This window comes from Sorex fumeus, unplaced genomic scaffold (genome assembly GCF_029834395.1).
Source record: "Sorex fumeus unplaced genomic scaffold, SorFum_2.1 ptg000274l, whole genome shotgun sequence".
Taxonomy (NCBI): domain Eukaryota; kingdom Metazoa; phylum Chordata; class Mammalia; order Eulipotyphla; family Soricidae; genus Sorex; species Sorex fumeus.
Genome location: NW_026606331.1, coordinates 1,680 through 17,258, shown reverse-complemented (window position 1 = coordinate 17,258; position 15,579 = coordinate 1,680). Strand labels below are relative to the sequence as shown.

Below are 15,579 nucleotides of genomic sequence, written 5' to 3'. Positions count from 1 at the left end.
AGTTTGCCTTGCAGGCGGACAGCCCGGGTTCCATCCCTGACATCCCATTTCGGTCCCCTGAGCACCGCCAAGAGTGATTCCTGAGTACAGAGCCAGGAGGAACCCCTGAGCATTGCCGGGTGTGACCCAAAAAGCCAAAAAAAAAAATTGAGAGGAAGCAAATGCCCGTTTTTTTTTGTTGTTCTTTTTGGGTCACATCTGGCGATGCACAGGGGTTCCTCCTGGCTCTGCGCTCAGGAATCACCCATGGCAGTGCTCAGGGGACCATATGGGATGCTGGGAATCAAACCTGTGTTGGCCGCGTGCAAGGCAAACGCCCTACCCGCTGTGCCATCACTCCAGTCCCGCAAACGTCCGATTTTAAAGGACAGTCATGGGTCACGCCTTTGAGCATCCCAACAACCCCTCGGGCACTCGCCGGAATCTGGCCCAAGTGCAGGAGGAAGGGGCATCGGGGGACAGAGAGGGCCGCCAACAGCCGACAGGGACTTGGAAGAGGTGGCAGGTGAAGGGCCCGCGCTACCCCAGCTGGCCAGAGCAGGGTTTTTCCTACAACGGGTCCCCAGCCCGCCCGCCCCTGCACACCCGCCGGAGCCAGGAGGAGCCGGGGAGAATCCCACCCTGCCTCTCGGAACCGGAGCTGCTGTCCAGCGCGGGCTTCTGAGAGCACGCGGCAGAGACGCCCACGTGCGTGGAAACGCATCCCGAGCTCCGCGGCGGGTGACAGGGGGTTATGAATGGGGGGGCGGGCGGATGCTGAAGCGAGGACAGGCGCGCCCTTGTAAGGCGGTTCCTCGTGCCGACGCCCCGCCCCCGCCCCGCGCTCATCGCTCATCACTCATCACTTGTTTTCAAGTCACCGGCCCGCGGTGCTTCTTGGCCACCCAGCCCTGGACTGGGGTCCACTTTGCCTCTTAGCCGTTGACGCTATGACCCCACCCCAGACCATTGACCCAGACAAGAGGCCGGCACTCAAACCTCCACAGGGCCCCGAGGCCGCTTCTGTGACAGAAAGTGGGCAGAGGGGAAAGCCACAGGGATGGACCCAAGGTGTGTGTGTGGGGGGGGGGGGGGAGAATCTCCTGGCCCTCAGCCCCCAGTGGCGCTGGCCGATGGATGCCAGCTGCAACCCCCAGCCCAGCAAAGGGAAAAATTCGCGTGGACTCTTCTGATTCGCAAAGGTTGGCAACTAGATCCAAAATGATCCAAACTTGGGTTTTTGGCTTTTGTGGAGGGTAGGAGTGTGTGTGTGTGTGGGGGGGGGGTTGTCTGGTGGGGTTTTTTGCTTGTTTGTTTGGGGATTTGCTTGTTTTGGTGTCAGGGGGCACACCCTGCAGTGCTGAGGGCCTCTTTCTGGGTGTGCACTCGGGGATGGCACCCGGGGTGACCGTGTGCAGGGCACACACCCAACCTGCTGTACTCCCAAGAAGCGTTTTTTCTTTTTGGGTCACACCCAGAGATGCTCAGGTGTCTCTCCTGGCTCTGCACTCAGGAATTACTCCTGGCGGTGCTAGGGGGACCACATGGGATGCTGGGAATTGAACCTGGGATGGCCACGTGCAAAGTAAACACCCTACTGTACTATTGCTCCAATAGTATAGTGCTAAGGGGACCACATGGGATGCTGGGAATTGAACCTGAGAATTGAACCTGGGATGGCCACGTGCAAAGTAAACACCCTACTGTACCATTGCTCCAGCCCCCCCTTTTTTTGTTTTTTTTTTTGAGGGGTCACTCCCTGCATTGAACAGGGGTTACTCCTGGGCTCATGCACTCAGGAATTACTCCTGGCAGTGCTCGGGGGACCATATGGCATGCTGGGAATCGAACCCGGGTGTGCAAGGCAAACACCCTCCCGGCTGTGGTATCGTTCCAGCCCAACAAGTGTTTTTTTGAGATTCTGCAGGGTCTGAGGTCCAATAATGCTGGCCAGGGAGTGACGTCCACCCGCCCACATCCTGGCCAAGCACCCACCCAGCGAGGGCACAGCAAGCCTGGGGCCTTTGCCTCTTTCTAGAAAACTCCCCCAGGCATCACCAGCACCCTCTGCGCCAGGCTCAGGAATGGATGCTTCTCGAGAGAAATGAAGTTCTGAAAAGAAGAGCAGAAAATCTGGAAGGCTCCAGGGGGAGGGAGGAACCGGCACAGAGGGAATTCCTTAAAAGGACTTAAAAGGCTCTTATTGGACCCAGTTTCACCGAAGTCAGGGATAAGATCAGGCTGCAATTTGACTCCTGGGCTGAGGGGGTGAGCCTGAAACCAAGGGGTGGGTGGTGGGGGCGGGGCGGGAGGGAGAGGGCCCTGGGTGCCCCGCCCCAGGTCTCTGGGGTCACCCCCACCTCAAACACAGGCGCAGAGCTGTTCTAGTGGGACCATCCGTCCTTGTGTCCCTGCTGATCACGAGGGAGAGAAGGGAGATGAGTGTGAACCAGGGGCTCGCTGGTAGCTGGGCGGTGGGGGATGGGCTTACTCTGAGGGGCAGCCCACACCCATGTATCAGGGTCTTGGACTGAGCGCTCAGGGTAAGAGGGGCCCGTCCTGTGGGTGCTCACCAGCCCCCCAGGACGCTCATAATCACGTGAAGAAATGCTCTGTGGGGGGGCAGGTGTTTCCCTGGATAATGGAGGAGGACTGACCTCAGGATCTCCCCAACAATTGTCAGCAGCTGGCAGGGGAGGGGGCAGGGTGGGGCTCCCTTCTCTCTCTCCAGGAGACAGGAAGCAGGAAGTCGGACCCCAGCGGCCATGGTCAGGGCCTGACACCACACACACACACACACACACACAGAGCCAGGTCAGGCCAGAGCCTCTAACCCTGCTTAGCTCCCCCTGCCTTCCTTCGCTGCTCTGGCCAGCAGATGCAGAATCTTCCAGAACCTTGCTAAGAGGCAGAAGTCAGGAATAAGACCAGGCTGCAATTTGACTCCTGGTTTTTTGAGATTCTGCAGGGTCCGAGGTCCAATGATGCTTTCCCAGTCCCTGGCTCTGTGAAGGCCACCTTCCCGACACAGGGTCTTCCCGAGCTGCTCTCCCCGCCGCAGACCCCCGGGGTTCTGCCTCTCCGGCAGGGAACCTGAGTTAAGGGGAGGGGAGGGGTCGGTCCTTGTCTGCTGCGGGCGCCGCCACCCAGAGCCAACTTCGGCGCGGGGGACCAACGTCCTCGCCGCTTCTCCTGCTGAAGCCCCGGGGCGCGGGCTTTGCTTCCAGCTGTCGCCGAGAAGCCCACGGGCGGGGATTCTTCCGGAAGGAAACCTGGGGAGGTGGGCAGGAGGCAACGGACCTTAAGAACGTGCCCTGGTGCCGGCTCGCTCGCACAGAAGCCGCCGACCCAATCCCTGGCCTCCTACCACTTCCCCGGCTAGCGCCCCGCACGCTCCGCGGGGCTGGGCTGGGCCGGGCCTGGAACACTAGACCTGGAGCACTAGACCTGGAGCACACCGGGCCGGCTCCGGGACAGCTGAACCCTTGAGCCTCCCCCAAGAAACGCCCAGCCCGGACGCCTGCAGCGCCCGGCAAGGGAGGTTGAGGCTCGAGGGTCTCCGGGTCGCAAGATCCTGGGACAGCCGAGCGCCGGGACTTCAAGCGGCACGTGGAGCGCCCCGGGTCGCCGCGGCGCGCGGGGTCCCGGCCGGCCGGGGAAAGCGGGTGCCAGGGCGCTACTCCAGAGCGTGGCGCGTCGCGTGGCGCGTGCAGCCCCGGGGCGCAGGAGCGAGGAACCCGCAGGGCGCGGGGCGGAGCGAGCAGGAGACGGTGCGGGTCGAGGTCCCGGGCGGACGCGGCGGGGCTGCGGGGCGAGGCCGGGCTCGGAGCTTCCCGCACCCCGCGCCCGCCCCGAGCCCGTGTCCGTTCGGCTCCCCGCGCCCGGCTCCAGGGACCCCCGCGCCTGCTCCGAACCTCGCCCGTCCGACTCCCCGCGCCCCGCTCCCCGCGGCCGTCCGGACCCCACGCCCCGCGCCCGGCTCCCCGCCCCGCGCCCCGGGTCCCCGCGCCCCGTGCCCGACTCCCCGCACCCCGAGCCCCGCGCCCGGCTTCCCGCATCCCGGCCGCGCCCTGCACCCAGCGCCCCTCGCCCGCCCGGCTCCCCGCGCCCCGCGCCCCGCGCCCCACGCCCGCCCGTGTCCCCGCCCCGCGCGCTGTCCCCTCCCCGCGGCCCGCCCCCGGGCCCGCGCCCTCCCTCGGCGGCAGCCGCGCGCCGCGCCCCGCGCACTCGGAGCCCGGCGGGGACCCGCGGCAGAGGCGGGGCGGCCGGGGGTCCGCGGGCCCGAGCCGAGCCGGGTCGCGGGGGCCCAAGGTGGCCTGCGGCCGCGGGGGGGACAGCGCGCGGGCGACTCCCGCGTCCCCCGCCTCGGGCCTCCTGCTCGCCCGGAACCCGCCGGCCGCCCGGGGACCTGCGCCGCCGCCTGCGGCCAACTCCGCGGCGGGGACACCGCGACGGGAACTTGAGGTGGGAACTTCGCGCGCCCGCCAGCTCGGACCCGGGGGAGCCGCACGTGTCCGAAGCCCCGGGCGAGCCGCGCGGACGGCGTCGGGGAGCGCCGGGCGCGAGTGTCCCCTCGGGGTCGGCCCCCAGGGGTCCCCGGGCTGCCCCGGGCGGCGCGGGCGGGCGGGGACGCATCTGCCGGTCCTGGGCCCGCCTCGTCGCCTGGTGGGGTCCGGGGAGCGCGGAGTTGGGGGTGTGGACACGGGGCTCCTGGAGCACCCCGGCCGTCCGCGGCGTGGCTCAGGGTCGACTCACGCCGTAGCTGTTTGGTAGGGAAGGTGGGTGGTCATCTCCTGAGCCTCTGGGAGCGCCCTGAGGGACTCGCCTGCATGGACTGGGGTGTGAGGGTGAGGGAGGAAAGGACAGACGCTCCTTCACGCGTCTGTCCATCCCTGGGCCGGCAGTCGACCCGCTGAGCACCTACTAGCTCATCGAGCTCACCAAGCTGACCACAAGCTCACCAAGCTGAGAGCCAGTGGGGACCTGGGAGGGGGTCACACCCGGGGAGCTCAGGCCTCACTCCTGGCTCTGCGCCCAAGGATCACTCCTGACAGTGCTCAGGGGACCGTAGTGGCCAGCGCCCCAAGCCCAGTGCTACCTTTCCAGCCCAGCTGGACTCAGTTCCAAGCAGGTGTCCAGAGAGAAGTGCGTCTGGGCGGGTGCAGTGCGATGCAGGGGGTAGGATCCGTGGAGGCCAAGGTGGTGTTTAGTGTTGCTGAGAGGAAGACCCGCCTCTCCTCGAGAGTCCTGCCGCCAGGCCCGGGGCACCCATGGCAGCAGCCCCCAGAATGTCCCCGCGGAGGTCTCAGACACTCCCCTCCCCCGCCCCAGCCAAGGGTCCTTCAGGGGAAGGAGAGGCTGCAGGAACAGGTCCAGAATCGGGAGCAGGGGGTGGGTGGGGGCCGATCTAAGTTTCCCGATGGGGTGGAGGCAGTGCCCACTGGGGGGTCAGTCATTTTCTTAAGCTCTGGCTGCCTTAAAGGATGAAGGCGCCCAGGCTGCAAGGGTGGCTGAGACAGAGACCATGTTGTGGCTAGGGGAGGTGAAGGCAGGGGGAGGTGAGGGAAGGGGGAGGGGGGTGGGGTTTGAGCAGAGGAGGAGGTGAGGGCAGGGGAAGGTGGGTGAGGGGTTGAGCAGGGGGGAGGAGGTGAGGGCAGGGGAAGGTGGGTGAAGGGTTGAGGGGGGGGAGGAGGTGAGGGCAGGGGAAGGTGGGTGAGGGGTTGAGCAGGGGGGAGGAGGTGAGGGCAGGGGAAGGTGGGGGAGGGGTTGAGCAGGGGGAGGAGGTGAGGGCAGGGGAAGGTGGGTGAGGGGTTGAGCAGGGGGAGGAGGTGAGGGCAGGGGAAGGTGGGTGAGGGGGCTGAGCAGGGGGAAGAGGTGAGGGCAGGGGAAGGTAGGTGGAGGGCAGTGAGCAGGGAGAGGAGGTGAGGGCAGGGGAGGTGAGGGCAGGGAAAGGTGGGTGAGGGGTGAGCAGGGGGAGGAGGTGAGGGCGGGGGAAGGTGGGTGAGGGGTGAGCAGGGGGAGGAGGTGAGGGCGGGGGAAGGTGGGTGAGGGGTTGAGGGGGGAAGGAGGTGAGGGCAGGGGAAGGTGGGTGAGGGGTTGAGCAGGGGGGAGGAGGTGAGGGCAGGGGAAGGTGGGTGAGGGGTTGAGCAGGGGGGAGGAGGTGAGGGCAGGGGAAGGTGGGGGAGGGGTTGAGCAGGGGGAGGAGGTGAGGGCAGGGGAAGGTGGGTGAGGGGTTGAGCAGGGGGAGGAGGTGAGGGCAGGGGAAGGTGGGTGAGGGGGCTGAGCAGGGGGAAGAGGTGAGGGCAGGGGAAGGTAGGTGGAGGGCAGTGAGCAGGGAGAGGAGGTGAGGGCAGGGGAGGTGAGGGCAGGGAAAGGTGGGTGAGGGGTGAGCAGGGGGAGGAGGTGAGGGCGGGGGAAGGTGGGTGAGGGGTGAGCAGGGGGAGGAGGTGAGGGCGGGGGAAGGTGGGTGAGGGGTTGAGGGGGGAAGGAGGTGAGGGCAGGGGAAGGTGGGTGAGGGGTTGAGCAGGGGGGAGGAGGTGAGGGCAGGGGAAGGTGGGTGAGGGGTTGAGCAGGGGGGAGGAGGTGAGGGCAGGGGAAGGTGGGTGAGGGGTTGAGCAGGGGGGAGGAGGTGAGGGCAGGGGAAGGTGGGTGAGGGGTTGAGCAGGGGGGAGGAGGTGAGGGCAGGGGAAGGTGGGTGAGGGGTTGAGGGGGGAAGGAGGTGAGGGCAGGGGAAGGTGGGTGAGGGGTTGAGCAGGGGGGGAGGAGGTGAGGGCAGGGGATGGTGGGTGAGGGGTTGAGCAGGGGGGGAGGAGGTGAGGGCAGGGGAAGGTGGGTGAGGGCTTGAGCAGGGGAAGGAGGTGAGGGCAAGGGAGGTGAGGCCAAGGGAAGATGGGTGAGGGGGTTTGAAGGGGGAGGAGGTGAGGGCAGGGGAAGGTGGGTGAGGGAGGTGAGTGGCGGAGGTGAGGGCAGGGTGTGTGAGAGCAGGGCTGGCTCAGACCAGGAGGGGACCTGCACAGAGGCTTCTCCTGTTGGGGTGCCTCGGACCCCCTCACCGCTGCCCACAAGTCTCTGTGGGGTGATGCCCCCAGCTGTCTCCCAGGGAAGCCGCCAGGCCGAGGCTTGTCCTCTCTGTGTGGTCCCTCAGGTCCTTGGGGACCTGGACACGCGCCCCCTGCCCCGTGCGGGTAGCCGAACCGTGCCCTGCCCTATGAGGGGACAGAGGGACGTGTCAGCCGGCCCGGAGGCTGCCCTGGGCGGTGATTTTCAGTCTTTTCGGGGAAAGGAAGGATGTCGCTGGGGACTCGAGTCCCAGGGAAACACCACCTCAGCCCTGTCCCCAGGTTGGAACCGGCCAGAGTCCCGTTGTTCCCAGAAATCTGGGGTCCAGCCAGGCACTGGCCTCTGGCTGGGCAGAGGGTGGGCAGGGAGGCGCCTGCAGGGACGGTAACAGGATGGGCCGGGGGACTTGGCTGGCTCCACCTCACCCAGGTCTCCTGGCCTCGCCCAGGGAGGAAACGTCTGCACTTTCAGAAGCTGGACACGGGGGTCTGGAGCCCCCTCTGGGTTGACTCATCAGAAAACGGCCCCGGGTGCGGGAAGCTAGGAAGCTGTGTGCGTGGCGGGTGGCGGGTGGCGGGCGGGCGGGAGCAGGACTCAGCTGCCAGACCGCAGACCCCAGGCCCGGTCCTGCTCACAGGCAGCTGTTAACGCGCAAACCCATAAACTGCACGGAGGGTGACTCAGTGCCTCGGGTGGTCACCGGGGCGGTGGGGACCTCGGCTGTGGTCTCCGTCCTGCCCCCGCCCCGAGTCTGCACCCCCACCCGGCCAGGAGAGTGACGGGGTCACATCAGCACGCGGCTCCTCCTGCCCAGCCCGCCCCTGTCCCCAGCCGCTGCTCCCTGATGCCACAGCCCCCGGCTCCAGGCTGCCAAGATGCCGTCTGGCCCCGCCCCAAGGCTCGTCCTGGCAGGAGGCGCGTTCGGTGAGATTTTGCCAGCAGGACCGCCTCTGTCCTCTTCCCTGGTGGAGGAGGCAGAGGAAGGTTCTGGCACCTTCTCTCGCTGGGGGACAGAGAAAGGTTCTGGCACCTTCTCTCGCTTGCCGGGGGGGGCGGTGGAGGGTGAAGAAGAGCCCCCAGAAATCAGGCTGGGCCCTGCAGACAGCTCCCCATTCTGCCCTGGGCTGGACTGGGGGGCGGGCGCAGCACTTGGTTTCCGACAATAATTTGATCGGGGATTGAGCAGTGCAGTCAGGACCCCAAACCCACGGGCCCCCACAGGCGGTGGCACGGACAGTGCCTAGTGGGCGGCACCACCAGGAGTGATCCCTGAGCACAGAGCCAGGAGTCAGCCTGGTAACAGCCAGGTGTGGCTCCAATCTCCCCCCACGACCCCCAAAAGTGCTCTCCAAGGAGCCTGTCAAAAAACGTGTGTCCCTGAGGCCCGTCCAAGGCCAAGTCTGAGGAGGGGCCGGGCCTGTCCCTCCCCTGAGCGCGGCAGGAGTCCCTTTCTCCTCTTCACCCTGTGTAGCCCCAGCTGTGGCCGCCTTCTGCTCCCTCCGTCACCCTGTGCTCCCGGGTGCCGCGGGAGTGCCCGTTGCACAGTGCTCTGCTTGCCACTGGGCATCCCAGACCTCAGTATGGCTCACCCAGCGCGTCGCATCTGACCCCTGTGCCGGCACCGCGGCTCGCTTGTCCCAGGATGGGCCCTCGGCACCTCCCAGCACCGCCAGCAATTCGGGGTGCGGGTTGGCGAACGCCATTCTCTCTAGACCGGCCCCCAGAAGCGCCCAGTGCAGGCTCTGAGGGCGCGCGGATACGCACGCACAGCACAGTGCGCGCCCGGGCGCGGGCGCAGGCCCGGAACCTCACTGCACCCGGATCCAACCCGACCAGCTCAAGAAAGGGGCGTGTGTGGCTGGTGGGGGCGGGGAGGAGGACCGGAGGCCCCACATCGCTGATGACAGGGCGGCGGGCGCCGCTTTAGAGCCCAGAGGCCAGGGCAGGCGCGCGTGCCCGTTCCCGGGTGGGCTGCTGATTTGCCCGAAATCGCGATGTGGCCAGCCTGGAACCGAGGCCCTTGACTTCACAGCCTGGGGAATGCTTTGATTTCCCCAGCTTGGGGTTGTTGGCGAGTTGCCCGCATTTGGGGGGCCCTGCAGTGAGCGGGATGGAAGACAGGACCAGCCCTTGCTGCCCTGGCCGGGCCCAGCCTCCTGTCCTGAGCTCCGGCAGCTTCTGACACGCGGGTCTGGAGTCTCTAAGGGTTTGTGCCCTTACACACACGTCCCCACCCGCCCACGCGTGAGCATTCCTGTCCTGACTCTCTTCCTTTTTTAAGTTTTTTTTTTGGACCACACATGGTGATTTTCCAGCTGTGCACTCAGAGGTCACTCCTGGGGGTGGTTTGGGGGACCCGATGGGGTTCCAGGATTGAACGTGGGTCGGCTGTGTGCCAGGCAGTGCCCTCCCCGCGGTGCTGGGCTCTGGCCCCTCCCGCTGTCTTCTCATCTCGGTCTCCTCCTTTCTCCTCGGCTTCCCACTCCAGGGACTGTCACCTCCCAGTGCTGGTGACATTTGTCCTCCTGGAAATGCTGCGGCCCCAGAGACCGCCCTCCGCTCCCTCTTTCATTCCTCAGCAGGTCCTGTCAGCTCATCCCTCAGAGTACATTCCCAGAGCCTCCCCCAGCCAGGCCTCTGTTACCCCTCCAGGAAGGCCTGCAGCCCCCCTCAACTCTCCAGCTCTGCCGCTTCCCCACACTCAGACTCTCTTGGCTCTTGGACCCTCAGAGATACCCTCCCTGGCCCTCTCCAGAAAGGATAGATCCCCAGGTCCCCTCCTCCAAGAAGTCCTCCTAGGTGCTACCTGCAAAGGTTGCCCTCAATCCCGGTCATTTTCTGTCACCTGGGTCTGTGTCCTGAGAGGATTTGTGTCTTTGGAGGCTTATTCCCCCCTGGGACCTCAACTGCATGAGGACAGGGTAGGTTGAGAGCTGCCCACTCCAGCCCTGACACAGGACTAAGGTGTGGCATGTACTCCATGGAAGAAGCGGATGGATGGATGGATGGATGGATGGATGATGGGTGGATGGGTGGGTGGGTGGATGGATGGATGGATGGATGATGGGTGGATGGGTGGGTGGGTGAATGGGTGGATGGATGAATGGATGGATGGATGCATGGATGGGTGGATGGATGGATGGGTGGATGGGTGGGTGGGTGGGTGGATGGATGGATGGATGGGTGGAGGGATGGATGGGTGGATGGGTGGGTGGGTGGGTGGATGGATGGATGGATGGATGGATGGATGGTTGGATGGGTGGATGGATGGATGGATGGGTGGGTGGATGGATGGGTGGGTGGATGGATGGATGGGTGGATGGATGGATGGATGATGGGTGGATGGGTGGGTGGATGGATGGATAGATGGATGGATGGATTGCAGCACCCTTGGGCCTGCTCTATAACAGCTCCCTTCCTTAACTGCAGCTTCTTCCCTTGAAGGGTCCTCTAAACCCACCTGCTGTACAACAACAGGACTAGCACTGGAGAGAGAAGGGTTAAATGTCTCTTAGTGAGAGAAGTGGCTGACTGCAAAGTTGCCAGAAGCAGGATGGAGCCTGTTTGATGTGTGAAACGCCCCGTCCTGCCCCCACCCCAGACCTGAAAATCCAGCACACAGACACTCCAAAGGTGGCAGGGTGGGCCCCCAAGACAGGGCAGGTTTTTTGGGGGTAGGGGCAGCTGCCAGGAGCAGGAAGCTTCTTCCTCACTGTCAAACCACAGCAGGGCTGGAGAGCAGGGGAGGGGAAGGTGGAGGGAAAGCCACCGGCCCTGCAATGCAGTTACCCTGGCACTGCAGAAGGTCCCTCAACCCTGCCAGGAGTCAGCCCTGAGCACAGAGCCGGGAGTCAGCCCTCAGTCCTGCCAGCTGTGGCCCAAAACCAAAACAGACCAGAACAAAACAGCCCCCTGGGGCCTGCTTCCCTTTGCAGTAGCCCGACCACCCGCTGCCCCCCAGCTCTCCACAGTGGACGGGCCCTGCTGCCCAGACCCCCTTCCTCTTCGCTCCGGGATCCTGAGGCTGTGACTGTGCTTTGCACAGGGCCTGAGGGAAAGGCAGGAAGGGGAGGGTGGGGAAAAGAAACCTCCAGAGGGCCGGAGCGGTAGCACAGCGGCCGGGATCCCATATGGTCCCCCAAGCACCGCCAGGAGTGATTCCTGAGTGCAGAGCCAGGAATAACCCCTGAGCATCGCTGGGTGTGACCCAAAAAGCAATAAATAAATAAAGAAAGAAAGAAACCCCCAGAGAGGAGGCGATACAGCAGGTCTTCTTCTGGGGGGGGGGGGGGCTGCGCGCAGGGCAGAGACGCACCCTTTGTTCCATCCTGGAGGATGGCGTTTTTTCTTCATCTTGGGATAGTGAGGCTGAAACATGGAACAGAGAAGCTGGGCGGGAATATCCAGGCCTGAAAGGAGCATTTCTCTCTCCCGGGAAGATGGTCCCAGTTCCAGGTGATGGGACACATGCGCGGCCACGGGGCTCACCCGATGCCCAGGGCAAGCAGGCGGGTGCTCATTCCCGGGGCCCCTCTCTCCCCGGATTCCCAGACGTAAGCAGGGCCGGGGACGGTTGGCTTTGCTGGGAGAATCGCTACTAAGCAGGAGCCCCTGTGCCAGCTGCGAACCTTTCCGACCCTCTGAGACCTGTTTCTCGCCCCTCGGGGCGTGTCTGTGTCATACTCGCCCCCCATGCACCTGCAGCATGCAACCCGACCGAATGATGGAGATGGTACCACAGCATCACTCCAGCTGCCCGTGGGCCAGGCTGCAGGGGGTGATTTTAAAAGAGAGCCGGAGCGACAGTCCAGCAGGGAGGGCGTTTGGCCTTGCACACAGCTGACCCAGGTTCGATTCCCAGCATCCCATATGGTCCCCCAAGCACTGCCAGGAGTAATTCCTGAGTGCAGAGCCAGGAGTAACCCCCGTGCATCACCGGGTGTGACCCAAAAAGGGAAAAAAAAGAGAGCCGGAGTGAGCGATAGTCCAGCAGGGAGAGTGTTTTGCTTTGCAACTGGATGATTCAGGTTTTGATTCCCAGCATCCCATATGGTCCCCCGAGCACCACCAGGAGTGATTCCTGAGTTCAGAGCCATGAGGGACCCCTGAGCGTCACTAGTGTGATCCAAAAGCCAACATAAAAATAAAAGCGAGAGATTTTCTCTTGGGACCAGAGCTACGGTGCAGTAGGCCGGGCACTTGCCTTGCATGTTGCCAAGCTGGGTTCATTCCCCAGCACCCACACGGTCCTCCAAGCACTGCCAGGAGTGCTCCCTGAGCAGGCTTAGGAGTCAGCCCTGAGCACTGCCCGGTGCGAGCAGAATAAAAGGGAGACACCAGGCAGCCCCTTCCCGAGGCTCAGCTCCACTTCGGGAGGCTCTGTGGCTCTCTGCCGGGCCTCGGATGCAAAGGCCACAACGAGACAGGCAGGAAAGCTCCCGCGTGAGGCCCGGCGGCTGTGGAGGCCAGCGGGCAGCCGGCCGTGGAGCCCAGCCTCCGGGTAAAGCCCCTGCCAGCAGAATTTGGACCAAGAAGTTGCAAGATCAGCTGATTTTTTCTTTTTTTTCCAATAATCTGAAATTTCACATTTCTCAGTTTTCAAAATCTCCGAGTCCAGCTGCACATGAGCTAACCTCATCCAGCTGTGAGCCACGAAAGATGAGCACTCTCGCCCGAGCACTCAGACGGCCGGGCCGGAAGGAATCGGGCGGATGGAGGGCCTGGGCTCAGGTGCTCATTGGCCTCGCCCCCAGCAAACGAGCACATTCCGCGGGCACTTGGGCAGAGCTCCCGGGCTGCCAGGCACAGGGTCTGGGGCTGGGTAAAGCTGTGGAAGGCCAGTAAAGATGAACACACCTGCAGGGGGAGGGGGGAGGGAAAGAGGGGGAGGGGGGAGGGGAGGAGGGGGAGGAGGAAGAAGGAGGAGGGAGGGAGAGGAAAAGAGGGAGGGAGAGGGGAAAGAGGAAGGGAGGGAGGGAGGAGGGTGAAGAGGAGGGAGAGGAGGAGGGAGGAAGGAGGATGACAAGGAGAGAGGGAAGAGGGGGAGGAGGGAGAAGGCGTGAGGGAGAGACAGGGAGGAGGGTGAGGAGGGAGGGAGGGAGAGAGGAAAGAGAGAGAGGGAGGGAGGAGGGAGACGGAGGGAGGGAGGGAGGGAGGAAGGGAGGGAGGAGGGTGAAGAGGAGGGAGAGGAGGAGGGAGGAAGGAGGATGACAAGGAGAGAGGGAAGAGGGGGAGGAGGGAGAAGGCGTGAGGGAGAGAGAGGGAGGAGGGTGAGGAGGGAGGGAGGGAGAGAGGAAGGAGAGAGGGAGGGAGGGAGAGAGAGGGAGGGAGGGAGGAGGGAGGGAGACGGAGGAGGGAGGGAGAGAGACTGGAGGGAGGGAGGGAGGGAGGAGGGAGACGGAAGGAGGGAGGAGGGAGACGGAGGGAGGGCACTTCCGTATCCTCTCATCTCCCAGACACTTGCTGCCTCATTGTGTCGTATCCTCTCAGGGCAAGTGAATTTGGTTTTCCGCCATGGCTGTAATAACAACGCCCCCTTTTTGAGAAACACTCGCCATGACAGTAGGCATCCTTGGCTGAGCGTCTGTGCCAGGCTCTGCTCATGTTCACTGCACCTCCTCGGCAATCTGATCGACCAGGTCGTGTGGCTGTACCCATTTTACAGACAGGGAATCTGAGCCGTGAAGGTGGAGCCACATGCCCAGGTCACGGGCTGGTGGCTGCACCCCCCCCCCCCCATTCCTCCACCTGGTGCCCTGGCTGTTTGGGTGGAATAACCTGGGGTCTGGCTGTGCATGGCGGGCGTGAGCGGCTTCCTGGGCCCCTTTTCACCAGATGCTGGTGGCAGACCTTGGTCAGGGCAGTGCAGAAGCCCCTGGACGTGGCGGTGGAGATCCCAGGGCTGGGGCCGGAAACCTGCAGTTGGTCGGTTGGTACTAAACTTCCTTTCCAAAGTCAATAAAGCCGAGTTGGACCAGCTCGAAGAGAGTGTCTGGGAGGGACAGGCTGGGGAGTCAGGGACCATGTCTGGGTCCCCACCGGCTGTGAACCCCTAGTTGGGGGTACAGTCACACCTGGCAAATGCAGCAGTGGGGGTTAACCACCAGCGGTCCTGGCAAGTCCAAGATCCAGGTCTCTACTGGGTGTGTGTTGGGGGTATTGCAGAAGGGGGGGGGGTGCGGTCTCACTGGCTCCCAAGTGGCTCTTTCTGCTCTTCCTCCCACCATCCAGAGGAAGAGCCGCGTCCCCCTGGCCAGGGAGCGCATGCCATCCTGGGGACCCCACCTCCTGAGACCGTCCCCCACGCCCTGGGGAGGGTCCGCACCGCTGCGGGCTCCGCATTCACGCCGTCCCCTGCCTCTCTCCTCCCCCCTCCCCCAGACCCGCCCGAGGTGCCAAGGTCCAAAAATGACCCTGCTACCGGGAGACCACTCGGATTTTGACTACAGCGCGCTGAGCTGCGCCTCGGACGCCTCCCTGCACCCGGCCTCCCTGCCGCGCGCGGCCCCCAAGGGCGCCTTCTACGGGCGGCGCGCAGCAGCTGCGGGCGCAGGACGGGCCACCACCCCCGGGCGCGCCGCCCCCCGACGGCCGGCGGCCCGTCATCGTCAACGTGGGCGGCAGCCGCTACTCGCTGCCCTGGGCCACGCTGGAGCAGTTCCCGCGCACGCGGCTGGGCCAGCTGGGCGCCTGCACCAGCTTCGACGACCTCCTGGCCGTGTGCGACGACTACGACGTCACCTGCAACGAGTTCTTCTTCGACCGGCACCCGGGCGCCTTCGGCAGCGTCCTGACCTTCCTGCGCGCGGGCAAGTTGCGGCTACTGCGGGAGATGTGCGCGCTGGCCTTCCGCGACGAGCTGCGCTACTGGGGCGTGCCCGCCGACCACCTGGACCCCTGCTGCCGCCGCCACTTCCTGCAGCGGCTGGACGAGCTGGCGCAGCACGACGAGGAGGACGACGAGGACGAGGACGGGGACGAGGACGAGAGCAGCCTGCTGGACGGTCCCCCCGCCGACGGCCGCCTGGGCGCGCGCTGCATGGGCACCCTGCGGGACATGGTGGAGCGCCCGCACTCCGGGCTGCCCGGCAAGGTCTTCGCCTGCCTCTCCGTGCTCTTCGTCACCGTCACCGCCGTCAACCTGTCCGTCAGCACCTTGCCCAGCCTCCGGGAGGAGGAGGAGCAGGTAGGAGCCCTCCCCCGGTGGCTGGGGGGCGGGGGGAGGACAGGGATGCTGAGGATGGGAGCGTGTCCCTGGCCACGCACGTGTCTCCTTCTCCAGGAAGCCTTCTTGGAGTTCCTGGGCCAAGTAGGCTTCCTGGCATTGGGGGAGTCCACCTCCTGGCCCGGGGCAGACCTCTGGGAGCTCGGCCTGGACTCGGCTGTGCACCCCAGGCTGCCCCTACCCTCCAGGTCCAGGACCGCCTGACCCCGGGCCGAACACCTGTCCTCAGAATCCATCTCGGCTTGTAGGCCCAGAGCACAGGTCTGCGCCAGGTTCAGGGAGCTGTAGGCTCGACTTCAGGAGCCGTCAGGGGCCCC

The 15,579-nt window shown here is 64.8% G+C and overlaps 1 pseudogene; it reads left to right on the top strand.

The window, feature by feature from the left end:
- The first annotated feature begins 4,385 nt into the window (after positions 1 to 4,385).
- Positions 4,386 to 15,240, top strand: LOC130018815 (potassium voltage-gated channel subfamily G member 1-like; annotated as a pseudogene).
- Positions 15,241 to 15,579: the final 339 nt, after the last annotated feature.